This window comes from Mercenaria mercenaria, chromosome 9 (assembly GCF_021730395.1).
Source record: "Mercenaria mercenaria strain notata chromosome 9, MADL_Memer_1, whole genome shotgun sequence".
NCBI lineage: Eukaryota > Metazoa > Mollusca > Bivalvia > Venerida > Veneridae > Mercenaria > Mercenaria mercenaria.
This window is the reverse complement of record NC_069369.1, coordinates 26,043,176-26,050,180: the sequence shown is the minus strand read 5'-3', so window position 1 is coordinate 26,050,180 and position 7,005 is coordinate 26,043,176.

Below are 7,005 nucleotides of genomic sequence, written 5' to 3'. Positions count from 1 at the left end.
TCGTCAAAATGGAAGATATACAACGCCTGATGCTGCTGTATATGACTGCTTTGACCCATTAAGAAGTCTTCCATCAACAACTTAACATTCACCAGTTTATCAGAGGCCGATTTAGGCGGAGAAGAGGAGCCAAAGCACGTCATATCTGGAGAAGACCATGGCTGCATCCCGAGAGACGGCGCCACTTTGGCATCTATGATCAGCTTATGGTTGAGCTTAGAAGAGAAGATCCTAGAACCTTCAAGAAATTCCTCTGCATGCCAACTGAAAAGTATGATGGAATATTCGAGAAGGTCCGTCATCGCCTCTGGAAACAACACCTCCTGGTACAGGGAGCCCTTGTATCCAGGCCTCAACTTAGCTGCCACTCTACGCCACCTGGTTTCTGGTGCCAAGTACTCAGATATGCAGTTCTCCTGGCGGGTTGCTGAGAATACCTCTCTGTAGTGGTCAGAGAAGTCTTGCATGCTATATGTGAAGAATATGTTGATGAGATTATGACAGCTCCCTCCGCACCTGAAGAAGAATGGAAACAACTGGCTAATGGTTTCCTCAAGAAGTGGAACGTTCCTAACTGTGTTGCTGCCATTGATGTCAAACACATATCATCAGAAAGCCTGTCAGCTCTGGTTCCTTCTATTATAATTATAAGGGTTTGTTCAGCATTATCTTACTGGCCATTGTCGACTCAGACTATATGTTCACGTGGTGTGACCTGGGTGGTGAGTATAATTCCACATAACTTTTACTGCATTTGTTATTATATAAATTATATATATATATATTTATTGCTATTTTCAGTGTATACTGACAATTTCTTATCCTTCTGTATTTTCAGGATATGGTTCAAGTGGAGATGCCAAGATCTATAATGCATCAGAATACCTGGAGATGGTTCAGGATGGTTCAATTGGATTTACAGACCCACAGCCCTTTCCCAATGACACCGTCGACATGCCCTTTTTCTTGGTGGGGGATGACGCCTTCAGCCTCAGTGAGCACATGCAGAAATTGTATGGACATAGAGCCTTGACCAGAGAGGAAAGAGTAATAAACTACCGGTTATCCAGGTCTAGGAGGGTATCAGAAAACGCCTTTTGGATTTTGGCCAACCGATTCAAGGTAATTATTTATTTTTTGGCCAAACACAATTTCATTTATAAAAGATTTCTTTCACGTTAAATTTTTTCGAATGGCAATATTTGTTTTCAAACCGAGTCTGCAATTTTCACAGTTTGCCTTGTTTTCGGTGCTTCCAAGGGATCTACTTTCCAGATTTTATTTTCTGTCATTTCAGATACTCCTCACAAAGATGAACCACAGTCGATGCACAGTAAGGCTGATTGTCAACACATGCTGCATTCTCCACAACTTGATGAGGATGAGGAACCCCATATTAGAGATTGAAATTAGGTGTAATTTAGTGGTAATAAATTAAAAATTAAAGTATTTTTGTATATGAAAATACAATTGTTAACTCAAAGTGTAATGAAAATAAGGAATTGTATCAAAATATAACTGCATTACTTACAACAGACATTGCTATCTCCCAATTATTTATTGAAGTACAAATACACCTTATGTAAAAAAAAAAATTTCTATAAAATCCTTTTTTTTTCAAATTGAACAAAAACTTCATCCATAAACAACTTCTAGAAGTTTATTAGGTCTAGGTTTGATAAGTTCCATGAAAGTATCATACTATCAGTATTGTAGCTATCGCAATAACGAGTAGTATGACTTATCGGCGTACATTCTGTTCTAACAGTTTATTTTAGCAATGTCACAAAAATATTTCTACAGATTAACATAAATTTTGAGAATACATGTATATGTTAGGTTTGGTCCTTTTCCTTAAACATGACCTAGTAAGTTGTGAAAAAACAAGAGTTTTAAAACATGACAAAAATAGGTGCCGTTACTGGGCTACAAAATACTAGAACCTACACATCAATACTGACATATAACCATGACAAATAAAGACTACAAAAGACTAGAACCTACGCTCAAAACATATAACCCTGACATACAATACAAGATTTTGAAAATAGTTCCAAAAATTTGAAACTTATCCAGGAGGACTATTGGGTACTTTTTCCTCAGGATGACCAGGCTGCTCATCAGACTGCACCTCTGGTTCCTCGGGATGCTCTGGTTCTACAGCAGCAGCCTTCCTCGCTCTAAATCCTTTCCCTGTTTCCCTTGGAATACTTTTGGACTTACAAAACTTCAAGAAAAGTTGAAAATCATACAGCAGTCAACCAGCAATATGACGTGGTGTGGTGTCGAGTCGGAGAAAGTTAGAGTGCAAATTGACCCACCTGGTTTTCGTCAATCTAGTATAGCGTCTGGTAACGGTCGGATGCTGAAATTCCCTTTAGTAAAGCTTAGGACGGCTTCGGGAGCATGGGCGAAGTTGCGTTTAGGTTCGCATGTTTGCGCTCCCAATCGCTAACGGAAAGAACACAGATTGTTTGAGCGACCCAACGCATTCTAGCGAATAACAGTAACCAAACATCACACTTCGTAAATCATCCGTAACAAATAGTTCCCCTACGTTTACCTTTCCTTATATTTCAAACAATGTAATAAATTTTCAAACAGTTTCGGTCGAAATTCATTAGAATTTACAAATTTACCCAATTCGCCATGCTACGTTTACGGATTCGACTATGTGTAAGGAGCCTATAAAAGTCGCGCTAAAGGATCTGAGAAGAGCGAAATATAACAGCCTTGATTGAATGTACAGGGAGACTTTTACAGGCGCCACAGTCACAAAAACGGTGCTGTGATAATAAAATAGAAAAAGTGGAAACTCCCCAGGCCGCTCAAATCACAGCAGCGCAAACAGGCACTTACACAATACATGAACGCAAAAATACATAGGGTACGATAACGCACTCAGTAAAAAAAGAGAGGGGTGAGAATGTAATGGGGCGATGGTCGGGGAAGGGGGTGGGGGATAGGGGGAAAAGATAGAGGAAAGAAATGCCAACAAAAAAACAAGACAACATATGCAACACAAAATACGAGACAGACAAAAACATGCTGAAAATAAGGGCACCGCCCTGGAATGATCAGTAACCTATATACGTGAAACTGGGGGTTTAAACGCGTTTATGGCATGCCAACCCCACACTTACACTTTTTAAACAAGTTTTACAAAACAGTTTAAATATAATAACTCCCTGCTAAGAAAGGTCTAACACTAACATTAGTAACGAAATACCAGATCATATAAAGTAAAACATACAAATAGGGTCAATCTAAGGTATTACATCAATCTATTAAACAACCTGTCTGAAGTCAGAGCACCTAGAGCCTTACCTTTAAAGGCACGATTAAGCAAGCTGCAAGACAAAATTCCACTCCCTTCGTCTGTTTTTTGAAGGATTTAAGAAAAAAGCATCCCGGAGTCTTACAATTCATTGGTCATCGCAAGCGTAGCGACTAAATGTTAAGGGATCAATCACCAAACATGCACTGTGCTTAACAATATTTGCATAATATTCTCTTTTGATAAACTGTTTTACATATTTTACCAATATCTGATTTAAAAAAGCACGACGTTTAATTTCCGATTTATATAAACTACATCCCCATAGTATGCTGGTTGTGTAAAAAATTTAAAAAAAATGGAAAGTAGATCCCTCGGAAGCACCGAGAACAAGACAAACAGTGAAAATTGCAGACTCGGTTTGATTGAGTCTGTTCATGAGCAATAATGGAAAATGCAACACTGCCCACGCCCCCTAGGACCGGCTTAAGCAGTATTCAGTCTTCAAATCTAAATGAGTTGAAATCAATGATCCCGAAGGACCAGAAAATATAACAACACTGAGATGAAGTTCAACAAGACCTAGTTTTAGAAGTGTTTTAATGTTTGTATTAATCGAACGATCTGTAGTAAAATTTAGTGAAAGCCTTCAGTAGTTTATGATATCTGTAACCCCTTTGTAATAACGCTTTGGTTAATATGAAGTTTTCTGTCATTAAACCCTCTAACTTTGAGCAAGCTCTTGCAAACCGGAGAAATTGTGAAATATATTTATTAAAACAACAAATACGTCTTTTGCATTATGATCAAAACCATTTTAACCCGAAATGGAGTTATATTTCATATTTTGCCATACTTTCGTCTCTTAAACATTACCTTTCGACATTTCACAAACGTAACTATTAATGTAAAAGACAAATGTTTAAAGATGGTATTTATTTTCTCTAAAGAGAAATTACAAGTCCGTTGTGAGTACTAATTCGGTTACTGACTACAACAACCATATGAGTACAATAGATCTTGCAGTGAAAATTGCATTTAAATGTCATAACTTGAAATTGTTCTACATAAGACTAAAATAATCAAATTCTGGCAAGATTTCCATAGACAATATGTTGGATTTGAAATATACCATGTAGACATGATTCAAATTTACCACAAGTTTGTATCTTAACCTTTGCAGACATTTTACACTTGTCCCAATTTGTGTATCTATTAAAAATTATCTCATATTGATATTTCACAACTCTATTAATCTATAAAACAATCAGTGGAGTTGCTTGGCCATTATTACATATTTGTTTTTATACAGTGCATGTAAGAACGTTTCTGGGAATTTTAGGACCAAACCATTATGTAAGAAGGCAAGTGAGGTTAACGGATTCGAATCTGTAGTGATACTCTTTGATTCGTTTAACACGACAAATAAGAGCATGCCTGAAAATACAGTGCCAGAAAGTTAAACTCGACATTTCAAAAAAAGTTTTTAAAGTATTTACAGTTACTCAAAAAGTAGCATTCATTTTTTTTTTGCGTTTATAAAATTAATTAATAAACTAAGGAATAAGACGATTTTATACACTTCTTGGAAATAAAAATGGGTTGTGTATAGTGTCAAAAAGCTTTCCAAAATCGGCAAGCTTCGTTACCGCCCAGTGTGCAAGGTGCCCTCGGGACGGATATTTCTATCCAGTTTGTAAACACATGACATAAATTATTAATCATACAAAATATAAAGGACTGAATCATCTTCATTAAAATGAAGAACCTCTCGAAATAAAACTGATAGCTTGATTCTGACACATTCTGTAGGACCCTTAGTTACAATTAGCAATTGCCGTTTGATATTTTGACATTTATTGCCATGAAGGGAATGTCATAAAGTCATATCAACTACCGAAAATGATGAAATACAAAAGCTATGAAATCGGACCGAAATGGTCATTTGTCCTTACGGAGTCACTAACTGAATACTTATACGTATTAATGCGTTCAAAACGAAATTCAGTTTCTGAACTATATAGCCCTCTTATTCTAATATATTTTCAGTTGTTTTCAACCCCCAGTAAATTTAGAAGCTGTGACCAACAGTATAATTAGTTAATGTGCCGCATCAAATGAAATGAAAATTTAATCTCGTCTAGAAATGCCAATGGCTTTTCTGCTGAATTCGCAAAATAAATCTAATAATGTAGTTTCTGAAAGATTGTGTGAATACAACTAACAAAATACTCATTCAGAATACATGTTTGTCTTAAAATAAACCACGTAGTTCATCAACAATTCGAAATACTAGTATCAATATATCTTGACTGCGGAAAGAACTGCTAGTCATGTTTATTATAAATTTAAAATCCCGTTGCAAAGAAGAATGTGGTATCTTTTCAATAGTCATCAATTTTAATATGAGTTACCTTCTATGTAACAAAATGACCTTTAAGATATTTCTTTATATGTAAGCTAGTGGGTTATCATCTTGGAACAATCAGTGGCAAACACAGCTTGTGACTTTAAAGTCAGGTAATTACGAACACAACACATAATACCCGCAAGTCTGCCTTTTGAAGCAACATAAAATATCAGTTTAACGTGATGTAAGGTGACGAAATTAAATAGAATATTAGAGAAAACCCCAACATTGATTCTCCATTCGCAACGATAAATCTATAAGACCATTGCGTTTACAATGTCTTATGAACTCACATGACGGAAAATTTCTGAAATCACAACTTTCATTTACGTCATGTCGTTATTTCATTAACATTGGGATATCAGTTTCATACTTTAAGATTTTTAGGACTATAGCTGTTGTTTATGTGTAAAAAATTTAGTTTTACATGATAATTGTACCCATGTATAAACGACCGCACTTTGGAAGCAGCTCTTGAAATATGACACCTCTGTCCCTAGTCTAATTTCAACATATTAAGAAACAAAACGATGATAAATATGCTGCAGAAGCTGCTAAGCAAACAAATGGAAATCCCTGTTACAAACATATTTAATTAGAATAGAACGGTGGATATTCCTACAGCAGCCTTGAGTTGAGTTTGCCGTTTCAGAGATCTATAACTGCAAAATTATGCATGTATGTGTGTGTTCGGGTTTAACGTCTTTTTCAACAATTTTTCAGTCATATAAACGACGATGTCTACTTGTAGCAGTGAGCACAATGCCCAACTTTATAGTGCTGCCGCACTGGAATATCACGCCGTAGACACGAGACATGATACCCCACCCAGTCACATTACACTGACACCGGGCTGACCAGTCCTAGCACTACCCTCTTAATGCTGAGCGCCAAGCGAGGAAGCTACTTGTACAATTTTTTACGTCTTTGGTATGACGCGGCCGGGGATCGAACCCACGACCTCCCGCACTCGAAGCGGACGCTCTACCACTAGGCTACCGAGGCGGTTGTGCAAAATTATGCGACATCAAATCAAGTAAAGTGAAAGAAAGAGGAAATGAAATTAAAATATTAATTACGTTTATTGCAATATGCATTTTACTCTCTTTGGCAAAGTTGGTGGTACTTTAAGAGGGCGATGTATTGTAATGGCGAAGTTTAGATTTAGTGGAAACGATGTTCTCTGCAAATATAACCAAGTATGAAGAGCACAACCAATAAATCTACTTCTACAGTATGTAAACAAGTTGAGAGATGCCGCTAAAAATCCAAAACTTCATTTATTTTGTTGCCTACATGTATATAACCTTACCTTACA